Below are 16102 nucleotides of genomic sequence, written 5' to 3' on the forward strand. Positions count from 1 at the left end.
TATGGATCTTGAGCTATTGTACATGAGTTAGTTCTGAAGGGTTCATTTGAGAGATGATTTAGCATTGGTTATCTCCATTTTCATATGTTGTTATGCTAGTTCAGTTTGGGAGATGGTTTTATATTGGGTATATTCCTTGGATTAGGAATGGTTTATGAATTTGATCTTCTTGTGAGAGGCTTATATCCATGATTAGTTATATGGTATGGTTTGGGTGTTGTTGTGGCTTCTTGGTTGGGGTTTTACAGAGGAGATCATACTTGCACAGTTTACATCTAGAGGTGTGTGTAGAAGGACATGATATAGGTTATGATTTGCATGGTTTCTCTTTGGTCTTGGTTATCTTCCTGAATGTTCAATTTTGCTTACATTGGATTTGAGATTGGTTAGAGATTGTGATCACTAGTTTGTGCTTATGTATGTCATGTGAGAGATGACATGGTTACTTCTTTATCTCCTTCCTCTATTGGTTGTGGAAAGCTTGGGAGAATGTTAGAGATTTCTTATGAGATTTGTTCTTGTAGGTTATTGGTTTATGAATTGTGGATGTCCTTGAGACTATATGGATTCATTTCTTTGAGATATTGTGAGTGGATTGGTTATAGATTTGACATTATCTTTTGTAGTGGGAGCTTCTTGGTATATATCTGGTAGGTATTGCTCTTGAGGCTCGTGATTGTAGGTTATAGATTGGATATGTTGATGATGTGAGATTCACTTGGTATACCTTTGGAGGTGCAGATAGCTGGATGGGTTTGGCACTTGTGGGTGCTATTTTAGCTATGGATATTTTGACAATTACAGATAAATGTGATTTCCTTTAGATCAGGTTTTTGTGCTTGGCATTTCAATTGGTACAAAAATTTATGATCTTCTAATGTGACAGGTTAGGTGGCTTTCTCTTTGGGTGACTTCTCTGTATGTTTGGTGGCAGTGGCATAATAGGAGGTGAGATCATTCATGTTTGAGATGTTGGATACTTTGATTTTGTTGTGGGTACCAAGATGGGGCACTTTATGTACTTTGATCCATGATGGTGGATGTGCTAGGAGGGAATGTTCCCTTTTTCATTTATGTGGCTATAGATTGACCCTATGCAATGTATACAACAAGAAGGAGATTGTTGAGATAATGGGTGTTGCACACATTGCATAGTATTTTTATATTGTATTATTTTATTTTATTATGTAATGTTGTACCTAGATGGACGTGAAATATGTAAATATTCCCATTAGATATACTTGATGAGTTGTATTCTAACATTGTGATAATATTTCATGTGATTATTTCATATTGGGAAAAAGAATTAAAATTCCAATTGATATTAAATGTAAGGTCAATGGGTTAGGTAGCACATGGTTTATGTAATACCACTTGATGGTTTTGTGGGACTTGCTACTATTTAAGCAGCCACAAAGATAGTTGTTGGTGTGTGAATGAGAAGACAGAAGGCAAAAAGGCAAGAGTCAAGTGGGACAAGGCTTGACAGGTTAGCTAAGGGAGCATTTGTGAAGGTTGGAAGCATGACATGAGATGTGTGGATTCATGTTTGTTCACATGGATTGCTTGGTAGTGGGTATGGCTTTGAAGACTTCCACGGTTGTATTGCAATGGTGTTTTTGCTGAATAATACATGGTGATTGATTCTTTTGGAGGCTAGGTTTTTTCCCTCAATGAGGGTTTCCCAAGGTATATCTTGTGTCACAATTTTTGTGGGTATGATTTCTATTCTCTTGCATGTGGATTTTAGTTGCATATTTATTTTAGATCTATTATGGGTTATGTGGAAATGGTTATATTCTTTGTTGCAAGTTTCCTTACATGATCAAGGCTATGAATGAAGAAATATATCAAATTGATCCAGAAGAACAATATATGGACATTGGTCCCAAGAGTTACTGACAAGAATGTAATTGGACAAAAGTGGATTTTCATAAACAAATTGAATGAGAATGGAGAAGTTGTAAGGAAGAAGGCTATAGTATGTAAATGTTATGCCCAAGAAGAAGGCATTGATTATGGAAAAACCTTTGCATGTGTTGCCAGACAGGAAGAAGTTAGAACTCAATTGGCATATTCAACTTATAATAAATTCAAGGTATATCAAATGGATGTTAAGTCTACATTCTTGAATCAAATACTAGAAGAAGAAGTACACATTGAACAACTAGAAGGGTTTGTAGAGCCAAATCAGAAGTATCTGGTATGAAAGTTGAACAAAGTACTATATGGACTGAAGCAAGCACCAAGAACATTGTATGAAAGGGTGCATTCATATTTGATAAATATTAGATTTGTCAAAATCGTGAGAACAATAATCTGCACTTGATGAATGACGATAAAAACAAGATACTTTTTGCTAAAATATTTGTGGATGATATCACTTTTTTTTGGGAATGATTTGTTGTGCAAATCATTCCTCGAGCAAATGAGTAAAGAGTTTGAGATGTCCATGTTTGGTGAGATCAAGTTTTTCATTAGTTTGCAAGTTCAATAAATAAAAGGAGGCATGCATGTCACATAGTCTAAGTACATTAAGATATCTTGAAGACATTTGGTATGGACAAGTCAAGACTAGTTGGTATACCTAGGGTGACTGGATGCAAATTATCCAAGGAGGATACTACTAGTGATGTAAATGAGATAAAATAAAGATCAATGATTGAGAAACTACAGTATATTGTGCATAGTAGACCTAATATTTCACATGTAGTTGTTATAGTTACAAGGTTTTCCTCTAATCCAAAGGAAACACATATGATTGTTCTTAAAAGGATATTTAGATACCTAAAATGAACATAAGAATATGAATTGTGGTATAAACAAACATGTGATTTTGAACTTATAGTTTACACTAATGTTGATTGGGTTGGAAATATTGATGTCAAGAAAATTACAAGTGGTGAAGCTTTCTTTTTAGGAGAAAGTTTGATTTCATGGTTAAGCAAGAAACAAAGATGTATATCACAATCTACAACTGAAGCTAAGTATGTTGTTGTTGCAATCAATCATTCAAATATTGTTTGGATTAAACAATTGTTGGAAGGAATGCAAGAAAAAGTTACCAAGCTTATCACTATCTATGGTGATAACACAAGTGCAATAAACATATCCAAGAATCCAATAATGCATGTAAAAACCAAGCATATATCCATCAAGTATCATTATTTGAGGAAGCAAGTACAAGAGAAACTAGTAAGGCTAGAATATGTGCAGTCTAAGGAGAAAATTGTAAACATATTCTTTAAGCCACTACCTAAGGATTCTTTTGAGTATCTATGAGGTATGTTAGGGGTCCATCCCCTATCCAAGATTCACTAAGAAAGGATGTATGTTGCATATATTCATGGATGAATGTATATATCATTTTGGAGTTGATGCAAGAGTTCACTCTTTAGTGATTGTTTCCTAAAGTTGTGAAAGTGATTATAATGAAATTGATGTAATAAGTACATTCAAGTACAAGGTATAACTACAAGGTTTTAATAGGTTCACATTGGAAATTATAGCTACCTTTAGCATTGTTGTTAAAGGGGGAGAAGATGCAATGAGCCAATTAATGGGAATGATATGTTAAGAGAGTTGAACTAGTCAAAAGGAGAAGCTGATATGAAGAGATGTTGTTGAAAAAAAAGTGAAGTGCACCTAGAGGGGGAGAATTTGTCTCAGTGGACACTAAGCTAGAAATGTTGAACCTATTATAGAGAACCTGAATAAATTTAGAGAGTTGAAGAGTTGTGTTGTTGTCAATGGATACATTTGATTATCCTATGATGTAATGTAAAATCTTATGTTTTTGTGTTGCCATCAATGCTAAAAGGGGGAGATTGTTGGCCCCAATTGATAATGTTGATTAATGTATATGTAAAAGTCATATCAATTGTTATGTTGTCATTGATGTCAAGCCTTAGTTGGTTAGACATTATGCTAATTCACTAGAGTTTCATATCATTTGATTTATGAAGAGGAATTGAAGAAAGTATGATGATATAAGTGTATGGTATCAAATGGGCACTTGAACGAGTTAAACTCTAACAATATAATATTGTTTTGATTACTTTACATGATCCTAAGCAACATTTATATTCAATATAGTTTGATTGGTGAATGAAGGGATATAATATTAACCAAGCTACTATAGCTATCATCGAGCACCTAAGTAAGAAGTGTCAAAGTCTAGTGTTGATCAAGTCATGTATTGACCGAGAAAGTTGTAGTGTTCCTTGAGCATGAACATGAAGAACAAGTTTGTAAAAGATTAATTTGAGGCTAACATTTGATGAAAATGAAGAATATTTGAGAAGTCTAAAAGACAAGGACAAATTCGGTTATGAGATCAACAACTGGAATAAATCAAAGGAGATCTAATGGAGAAGATTTAATAATTTGAAATGTTGCACAAAGTTCAAGAAGAAAGTCTATTTTTTGAGTGTCTAAATTCATTGAATCTAAGATCTATGATTGTAATTAAGTGGCAAAATCTAGAAGATTCTAGAAAGGAAAAAGTTAGCTATTTAAAGGGATGAACAAGATGTTTCTTTTTGTTGATGTTGTTGATCAATGGTAATTATTTTTTATGCAAATTAAAAGTAAAAAAAGAAGACAAAAGGTGAACTGGGCAAAACAAAAGTGTGAAGATCAAGTAGAGGAAGTGCTAAGTGTATGTGTGAGTGTGTGAATCAGCTAGAAAGAGATCATAAGAAAGAGATAGAATAAAAAAAATATTGGAATAAGCAAGGTAGTGCTAAAACCAAACATATAATTTGATTGTTACTTTCTTACCATTGTAGCAAAAAAATGTTTTAACTGAAGGGAAATTAAAAGTCCTTGATATACAGTTAGTGAATATTTAATATTTAATTACACCAACACCCACCATTAAGTGCAACTCGAAGGAATTTAGTTAAACTCACAATTCTAGATGGGTCCTTATTACTAGGCCATGTTAGGTACCCATGTACAACATGTAAAGCAATGCAATCTCTCATAAAGAGAAGAAGGGGAGAAAACTCATGGGACAAAAGTCCCATTCAAAAATAGAGATGGAAACATAAAAGATGCATGGATGTATATATTAAGACCCCTATGGACTACATAAATCATGCATATATATTCAATTATCCCTCTACAGGATGGAAACAAAGAGACATGCTATCTCTCCCATAATGAAGAAGCCCCAATGTCAATGGCGTGTACCTAGAGGGGGAGAATTTGTCTTAGTGGACACAGAGCTAGAAATGTTGAATCTATTATGGAGAACTTGAATAAATTTAGAGAGTTGAAGAGTTGTGTTTTTGTCAATACATACATTTGATTATCCTATGATGTAATGTAAAATCTTATGTTTATGTGTTGCCATCAATGCTAAAAAGGGGAGATTGTTAGCCCCAATTGATAATGGTGATTAATCTATATGTAAAATTTATATCAATTGTTATGTTGTCATTAATGTCAAGCCTTAGTTGGTTAGACATTATGCTAATTCACTAGAGTTCCATATCATTTGATTGATGAAGAGGAATTGAAGAAAGTATGATGATATAAGTGTATGATATTGAATGGGCACTTGAACGAGTTAAACTCTGACAGTATAATATTGGTTTGATTACTTTGCATGATCCTAAGCAAGATTTATATGCAAGATAGTTTGATCGGTGAATTTAGGAATACAATATTAACCAAGCTACTATAGTTGTCATTAAGCGCCTGAGTAAGAAGTGTCAAGTCTAGTGTTGACAAAGTCATGTATTGACCGAGAAAGTTGTAGTGTTCCTTGAGCATGAACATGAAGAACAATTTTGTAAAGTATTAATTTGAGGTTGACATTTGATGAAAATAAAGAATATTTGAGAAGTCTAAAAGATAAGGACAAAGTCGGTTATGAGGTCAACAACTGGAATAAATCAAAGGAGATCTAATGGAGAAGATTTAATAATTTGAAATGTTGCACAAAGTTCAAGAAGAAAGTCTATTTTTTGAGTTTCTAAATTCATTGAATCTGAGATCTACGATTGTAATTAAGTGGCAAAATCTAGAAGATTCTAGAAATGCAAAAGTTAGCTATTTAAAGGGATGAACAAGATGTTTCTTTTTGTTGATGTTGTTGATCAATGGTAATTATTTTTTATGCAAATTAAAAGTAAAAAAAGAAGACAAAAGGTGAACTAAGCAGAACAAAAGTGTGAAGATCAAGTAGAGGAAGTGCTAAGTGTATGTGTGAGTGTGTGAATCAGCTAGAAAGAGATCATAAGAAAGAGATAAAATAAAGAAAATATTGGAATAAGCAAGGTAGTGCTAAAACCAAACATATAATTTTATTGTTAGTTTCTTACCATTGTAGTAGAAAAATCTTTTAACTGAGTGGAAATTAAAAGTCCTTGATATATAGTTAGTGAATGTTTAATATTTAATTACACCAACACCCACCATTAAGTACAACTTGAAGGAATTTAGTTAAACTCATAATTCTAGATGGGTCCTTATTACCGAGCCATGTTACTTACCCATGTACAACATGCAATGCAATGCAATCTCTCATAAAGAGAAAACAGGAGAAAACTTATGGGACAAAAGTCCCATTCAAAAATAGAGATGAAAACATAAAAGATGCATGAATGTATAGATCAAGACCCCTACAGACTACATGAATCATGTATATATATTCAATTATCCCTCTATAGGATGGAAACAAAGAGACATGCTATCTTTTCCATAATGGAGAAGCTCCAATGTCAATGATGTGTACCAAAAAAATGATAACTCGATGCCTACATGCAACGTGTATCCCTCTGGAAGAAACATGTCCTTCAAATGATAAATAATCCAATGCATATCCAAATGGAAGGAGGAGGAAGTAATCTTCAGGAATGCATCTCTAAAGACTAGATGAGGATCTCCATGATTGAAGAATTGATCACATAATTATAATCAAGATGAACCAAGCAATATGGCATGTCACCTAAAGAAGGAAACTTATGGATGTTAATCTACAAAGAAGGTGAAGAATTACATCTCCAAGTTTGATGAATTTGTCATCAAAGAGAATATAAATCCCCTCAAATGCATCCTCTATATATGAAATTTCATATATTGAAGCTCCACAAATAATGCATCGATATCTACCAAATAGGAATCCAAATCAAGAAGATAAATAGTTATATTACATGATGAATCACTAGAACCACCAACAAAATATTATTGTGTGATCTAAACTAAATAAGTGAGAGTTTGTACTAACTATCTATTTTTTGTTTTTTGAGGAGACTTGCAAATTACTAAGTATTATCAATTAGAGTGTTGTTTTCAACATGGCATTTTGACAAATACTTAGCAAACATATAGTGATAAATATTCATAGTCTAGAACCTCCTTATTTGTTGATAAAATATTGATTTTGCAATAGAAATGTTTACATACAATTTCCTTATAGGCTGAAACAAATATTCAAACAAATATTTAATAGTTACAATGCCTAAAATGAATAGTATAATGGAAGGAACCTAGAAGTAGTGATCTGCAAATGAAATGATAGAGTCCCAACTTTTTAACAGGCAAGAGTGGGTAAGAAAACTCAATGCAACATTGTTCATATATTGTAGCAACACTATTCATGACATTATAGCAATTTCACTATTCACATGCACTATAGAAAAATATTTTTCATGCACACTACAGCAAAAACATTATTCACATGAACTGTAGCAAAATTACTATTCACGAGCGCTATAGTAAAATCACTATTCACGCACACTATAGAAAAAACACTATTCATGTACATTGTAGAAAACACTATTTTTGGCTACATAACCTGAACTTTGGAGCTCTTAAATCATGTGTAAAATCACCAATAAATCCCACTATGTTTCCTAAATAAAAACACATGATAATCCTTTTGACTATGCCTTTCAATAATGAAGAGAATGCTAGCAAAAGGGGTTTCGTCCTCCAAGCTCAACAATTAGAATTCCCATAAATCTAATAGCATAATAATAATATCATCCAAGCATCCCTTAACTCATTCTAGCCAAGAGAATATAAAGTCTTTAAGGAAGTTGACTTGATTTGCATAAGCAATGTGGGATAAATGGGAAACACCCTTTTGAAACAACTTTATAATAAAGTGACTTAATTGATAAGTCTTTTATTTAATTATCACTTTATAATAAAGTAAATTAACTTCAGCATTAGAATCATATAAGAGTCAAACTTAGAATGCCATGTATGATAGCTTGTCGAAAAGAGCTCAACCAAATCCATCAAGCCAAACACTAGAAATTCTATATCACTTGACTCCCATTGACTTCCTAAGAATAGTAACTCTTGAAATACTGCCAAATGAGCTCCATAATCACTTCATTAGCCTACAAAAGCTCCTATCATAGGATAATCTATTGACCCTGATGGTTACATTAAGTAGGGAACATTACAACCCACCACCCTTGAAATTGCTTGTCCTCAAGCAAACTTAGTTCTTGATGCTGCAATACCTTCTCTTTTTCCCAAGTAGCATCCTCCTCTGGTAGGTTTCTCCGCTTAACCAAGTATTACTTAACTACCCTATTCTTACGAGTCCTCTCTCTTGTATCTAGAATAGCTTTAAGGATCAACATAAGCTTACCCTCCTCATCCAATGGTGGAAAATCTGCAGAAGGCACAATTCGTTGACCAATGGCTTTCATAAGTCTCGACACATGAAACACATTGTGTACTCGATTACCCTCCAGAAGCTCAATCTCATAGGTGACCTCACCCAATTTGTGAATCACTCTATAGGGGCCATAATACTTAGGCTTTATCTTCTCGGCTCTGCTCTTCTTGAGCGATGACTATTTGTATGGTTGTAGCCTCAAGTAGACCATATCCCCCACCTTAAAATTGCACTCTACCCTATGTTGATCAGCATACAACTTTTGTTGATTCTGAGCCTATTATATGTTCTCCCTGAGCTCTTTCAAGATATCCTAACTATCCTACAATAAATCTTTGGCCTTGGGCACTATGTTGTCCCCCAAAACTAAATCGATGAAGCTAGGTGCTTCATAACCATACAATGCCATGAAGGGATTCATCCTGATGGACATATGATAAGTGGTATTATAATAGTACTCTCCCATATGCAACCATCTAACCCAAGATCTCTATTGTGCACTCACATAGTTCCTCAAATATCCCTCCACCCATTTATTCACAATCTCCATCTACCCATTTGTCTGCGGATGGTAACTAGTGTTGGGTGTAAGATCTGTACCACACAACCTAAATAATTCCTACCAAAAAACACTCATAAATTTACTATCCTGGTCACTGACTATGAATCTAGGTAGCCCATGTAACTAGAATATCTCTCTGAAGAAAAGATCTACCACCTATGTTGTTGTGTAAGTGGATGGAATAGTAACGAATTAAGAAAATTTCATCAAGTGGTCCACCACCACATAGATGTAATCTTTTACTTGCACTCATGGTAACTTGGTGATGAAATCCATTGAAATAATTTCTCATTTCCTCTTAGGAATGGGAAAAGGCTAAAACAATCCTATGGAAAAAGTGTGCTCTCCCTTATTCTAATGACACACCATACACTCTCTCACATATCTCTACACATCATCCTTGAGTCATTTCTAGGTGAATCTCTCATGGCTCTCCCTATAAGTTTTGAAGACCCCAGGATGTCCAGTTGTAGGCACATTATGAAATGCCCTCAAGATCTCCTCTCTAAACTGTGATGTCCTAAAATCTTATTAACCCATCCAACACCACATACTTGTCATCCTGAATGGTGCTTGCAACTAGTGCAGAAGCCCAATCATCTCCTACATACTCCATTGCAATACAATCTCTCCAATCTCATGAAATTTCTACTAGAGCACATAAGTGAGATTTCTGAGATAAAGCATTAGCCACCGCATTTTTCTTACCTTTGACAAACTCTATGTCAAAGTCATAAGCTTGCAATTTGGTAATCCATTTTTGTTGCCAATCATTAAGATCACATTGGCCCATGAAGTATTTAATACTATTGTGATTAGTCTTGAACACAAAATACCCACCTACTAAATAAGATCAAAATTTGGCCAACGAATGCATTATGGCCAAGATTTTCATATTGTAGATAGAATAGCTCCTCTCAACTCCTTGGAGCTTCCTACTCTCAAATGCAATGGGGTGTCTCTCCTACATCAGTACTACCCCTATCCCATCTCCTGAAGCATCACACTGAAGCCCAAATGGTTTCATAAAATTAGGTAGAGCTAGAACTAGGCAAGATGACATTACCTATTTGAAGTGGTAAAAACATTTCTGCGATGCCTCTATCCATGTGAAGGCCCCTGGTGAGATTCATCAAAGGTGCAATAATCTATGAGAATCCCCTAACAAACCTTCTATAAAAACCACATAAACCAAACAACCTCTTGAGCTGTGTGAGGTTTGTGGGAATAGGCCAGTCCACAATAGCTCTAATCTTTTTGGGATCAACCCGAACACCATCTGCACTAATGATATGCCTAAGGTAAAGGAGCTTGATCATGCCAAACTCACATTTAGATTCCTTGGCATACAATGACTCTCTCTCCAAAATAGATAACACCTCCTTTAGTGTTGTAAGTGCTCCTCCCAGGTCTTACTAGAGACCAAGATGTCATCAGAGAAGATCAAGATGAATCTCCTCAATTGCCTCTTGAAGACCTAGTTCATACAACTCTAAAATGTAGCGGGTGCATTGGTTAGCCCAAATGGCATAACCATAAACTCAAAGTGGCCATAGCGACATTAGAAGGCTATCTTCTTGTTGTCCTCTACTCTCATCCAAATCTAATGGTATCTAGATTGTAAATCAATTTTATTGAAAAAGGATGCCCCATGCAACTCATCAATAAGCTCATCAATCCTAGGAATGGGATGCCTATGTTTAATTATTTTATTATTTAGTGCCCTATAATCAATGCACATTCACATCATCCCATCCTTCTTCTTTACTAAAACTACTGCTGAAACAAAATGGCTTTTGCTAGGCCTAATGTGCCCCATCTCCAACAACTCCTTAATTGCCTTTTCTATCTCATCCTTGTGTTTCTTAGGATGATGATAGGGGGTAATCATAATAGGTTTGGCTCCCTCCTTGAGCTCAATAACATGCTCTATCTCCCTGTCAGGAGGAACCCCATGCAGAATTTTGCCAGACACTTTATTGTGCCTGTCAAGTATTACCTGGATATTTGGTGGATGACTCTTCACCTGTGGCTCTCGTGAAGCTGGCATAGTGAAACATTCTTCTGCCCACTCTATGTCACTATGCCAAAAAAGTCTCTACATTATCCTTAGGGAGACTACTCTACAACTACCATCTAAAAGTCCTCTGAGTACAATAGTTTTTCCCTCATGTTGGAACCTCATCTATAGTTTTACTAGGTTGAGTGTGAACTCAACTAGCAAAGCCATCCATGTCATGTCGAGGATGACATCATAGTCTCTAATATCTACTACATAGAACTTATCCTCCAACTCATAGCCATCTCTAAACCTGATGTGAAGATTAGGTATCTTCTGAGTGCATAATAATTTGTCACCATTAGCTACCATGACTCTAAACCCAGCATGCTCCTTAGACTATAAACCTCTCATGGCTACCAATTGTACATCAATGAAGTTATGTATAGCCCCAATGTCAATGAGATAAATCACTTTTTGCACCTGGATAGTACCCCTGACCTTAAATGTGATTACCTTTTAAGCCCCCGTCAACTGTGCCAATGACTTGTCATCCTTAGGAATGACATTCTCCTCTCGAGTGCTTCTCTCATCCAAATTAGAGTGTTGTTCCTCCCCCTCTAACTGTGACTCCTCCACTGAGAAATGCTCCATTTGATTTGCCTTAGCCTTGAGAGGGCACTTATGAGATAAATCCCAAGGCTCTCTACAATGAAAACATAACTTCTTCCTCCTCAACCCAGTCAAGGTGTCATTGTCCAACTTATTATCCATTTTTGGCTAAGCATCCTTGTGAAAAGATTTTTTGTCCTTCTCCTTATCCTTCTTCATATGTGAATCCCTATGTTGAAATCTGCTCCTAAAAGAAGAAGGTGCTAACTCATGAGCCTTCTCAGTGGCCTTCTGTAATGTAGCTAGGTCATGCCCCTTGACCCAACCTCTCAAGGGATCCAACAGTCCATCCATAAATAACATTACTAATCTCCTCTCTGAGATATCTATAACCAACACAACTAACCTCTAAAAGTCACTGATTTATGTCTCAATTGATCCCCACTGCTTGAGCTATGCCAACTCTTTAAACTGTAACTCAGGATCTTCAGTATCAAATCTCTCTATGAGTCTGTTAGTGAACTCCTCGTAAGATGTAATCTGATTATGCCCTAAGGTTACTATGTCATGGTGCCACCGCTCATGCGTTGGACCATCCAAATGAATAGCTACATACTTAATAGCCTCCTCCCTAGGCATCAGATTCAAGTGGAAGTATGTATCTACCTTCTGCACCCAAGCTCATGCAGTCATCTTCCCTAAAGCATCATAATAAGGTAAAGAAAGTTTTTCAACTTTCTTTCTTAGCTCAAAGTTTTGATTCCTCCCTCCTACTCTAGGCATGTGTCTCATCCTCATGTCCATGTAATCTCTGAGGGAAATATCTACCTATAACTCAATAATCTATGGTTCACTGACTGGTTGAACCAAATCTCTAGGTGAAAAGGTGGGTAGAAAAGGTCTTGAGCTCATTGTTTGAGCTAGGCGTGCAACATGTCTAAAGTTATCAGCCTCATTCCCATTGATGCCATGTCCATTATTATTACCATTAATGTTACTCTCAGGAACATTATTGTTTCCCTAGCCTCCATTATTATCATTGCCCCTATTTTTGTTGTTTGCATCACCTGGATTAATATTGATGCCCATCTATCTAGCCATAAGCTGCAACATCATATCCATTCACCAATTCTGCTCTTGTTTCATATGTTGCCCCTCCTCCAATGTACCTAGTAACCATCTGAACATTACCTCCTCCTAATCTGGACCAACATTCATACCTCTTCCTAGTCTTGTATTCCTATCATCTCAGTCACCCATACTGTTGTCTTGCTCAAAGAATATCTCCTATGTGTCTATATGATTGGATTCTATGTCCACCTGCATGGATGAACTAGACTACTCATTGTGTGAGTTTGAATATTTTTTGTCTTGCTTTGGTATGACATAAATAAATGGCCTCTGTCGCATGCTCAAACATACATTCTTAACCTTTTTTATTTCTGAATTTAGTGCTTTAACATTTTTTCAAACACTTTTCCCTCTATTTGGCTATTCTAAATTCCCTGTAAAGCTTCCACAGGATGACAGGACTTAAGGCTCTGATACCATTGTAATAACCACCCCTTTTTTTGTTTTTTGAGGAGACTTGCAAATTACTAAGTATTATCAATTAGAGTGTTATTTTCAACATGGCATTTTGACAAACACTTAGCAAACATATAGTGATAAATATATAATGTCTAGAACCTCCTTATTTGCTGATAAAATATTGATTTTGCAATATAAATGTTTACATACAATTGCCTTATAGGTTGCAACAAATATCCAAAATGATATTTAACAATTACAACGCCTAAAATGAATAGTATGATGGAAGGAACCTAGAAATAGTGATCTGTAGATGAAATGACAACATTCCAAGTTTTTAACTAGCAAGAGTGGGTATGAAAACTCAATGCAACACTATTCATACACTATAGTAGTGCTATTCATGGCACTATAGCAATTTCACTATTCACATGCACTATTGCAAAATATTGTTCATGCACACTGTAGCAAAAACACTATTTATACACATTGTAGCAAAATTACTATTCACAGACACTAGCAAAATCACTATTCACTCGCACTGTAGCAAAAACACTATTCATGCACACTATAGAAAACACTATTCATGGCCACATAACCTGAAATTTAGAGCTCTTAAATCATGTGTAAAATCACCAATAAATTTTACTGTGTTTCTTTAATGAAAACGCCTGATAATCCTCCTAAATGTGTCTTTCAACAGCAAGGAGAATGCTAGCAAAGAGAGGCTTCATCCTCCAAGCTTAGCAATTAGATTTTCCAAAAATCCAATAGCATAATAATAATATCATCCAAGCATGCCTTAACTCATTCAGCCAAGAGAATATAAAGTCCTTAAGGAAGTTGACTTCATTTGCATAAGCAATGTGGGATAAATGGGAAACACCTTTTTAAAACAACTATATAATAAAGTGACTTAATTGATACGTCTTTTATTTAATTATCACTTTATAATAAAGTAAATTAACTTTGACATTAGAATTGTATAAGAGTCAAACTTAGAATACCATGTATGATAGCTTTTCAGAAAGAGCTCAAGCAAATCCATCAAGCCAAACACTGGAAATTTCCATATCACTTGACTCCCATTGACTTACTAAAAATAGTAACTCCTGAAATACTACCAAATGAGCTTCCTAATCACTTCATTAGCCTAAGAAAGCTCCTATCATAGGCTAATCTACTGACCCTGATGGTCACATAAGTAGGGGACATTACAGAGTTGTAGGTGAAGTGATTTGATCATCGTAACTCTCAAGTTCTACAAGACCTACAATGTCCTCTAATTTTTTAATCAAAGTAAATATTTTCAACATCATTGAGTGGATGGAAGAAAATAGAAATAGGATCATCCCAAATTTACACATGAATTTTCAAAAATCTCCCAAATAATGGTCCAAATTGTGTCTGGATACTAAATATGTAGTGCCTACCCCTAGTTCACTTTTTAGTTATTATTGTCAAACTCTTTTAGGCTAGCTTTATGATGATTATTAATGATTAGTGGCATTTGATTTCTAGATTGTTGGATATTATTTCATACTTTGTTGATTATATGATGAGTTTGTTAACATCATAATGTTTTTGAGACTTGAGTGCCAACACACTTAATCATATTCCACATTGGATGCCGAGTACATCATGCGTGCCGAGTAACTTCAAGTGCCGAGTAAGTTCAGATGCCGAGTAACTCTAGATGCCGAGTAAGTTCAAGTGCCGAGTAAGTTCAGATGCCGAGTAACTTCAAGTGTCGAGTGAAGTTCAGATGCCAAGTGAAGTTCAGATGTCGAGTGAAGTTCAGATGTCGAGTAAGTTCAAGTGCCGAGTTGGTATAGGTGCCGAGCACCAGTAACTCAATAATGCTGAGTTGCCGCATTATTTAGGAAATCGAAGATTCGCCAGATCTAAGCCGACAAGGTTGTTATCTAGAAATATGTGAATTAAAAGGAAGATAAGAATGATGAGTTGGTGGCACAGAACACCATGTAGAATGTTTTTAAGATAAAACTGGCAAAGTTTCAAGAACAAAACAAGATATGGGGTAGATACATTGTATCCTACCTAATCAATTTTGAAACCCTAAAATTGAAGAGGGAGAATTGAGTGGTAAAGGCAAATTAGACTTCTATATAGGAAGACGAAACTTTATTGAAAAAAAAAAAAGAGATAAGAGGTATGAGAAGATATACAAGGGTTCGCAAGGAAGTCTATTTTCAGAAGTGAGGATTATCAGATCACAAAAGGATCCAGATCGGAGAAAGCAGAACAAGTGCCTACAATCAGCAATCAAGGATTGTAATCGGTCAGGTTTATTGTACCTAATACTTTCTAGCAATTGTATTAGAATAAAAATCATATGATGATAGGTTAGCTTAATAGCTATTTCGATAAATCCTTTAACTAGGTGATAAAATCCTTTAACAAGGTAACACTTCATGTTAAGTGTTTAAAAGCCTCTAACCAGGTCACTATTGACACAGTGTAAAGCCTTTAACAGGGCAAACCATCAGAAGTGGCTGAACAATATTGCTGCAGTAATTTTTGTGGGTATCATCCCCACCCCAGTTTTACCTTCTTATTTCTGGAGGGTTTCTGGGTTACCAAATTCCAGTGTTAAGTGTTATTGATGCATGTGTTTGGTTTCATGATTATTTGATATACTTACATGCATGCAATTTACTTTCAGTTAAAAGTTTTATTGGCTAAAGTATGATACTTATGATTCACCCCCCCCCCCCCCCCCCCTCTCATA

The sequence above is a fragment of the Cupressus sempervirens genome, chromosome 5 (assembly GCF_028749045.1).
Source record: "Cupressus sempervirens isolate cs-2001-9-10 chromosome 5, ASM2874904v1, whole genome shotgun sequence".
Classification (NCBI taxonomy): domain Eukaryota; kingdom Viridiplantae; phylum Streptophyta; class Pinopsida; order Cupressales; family Cupressaceae; genus Cupressus; species Cupressus sempervirens.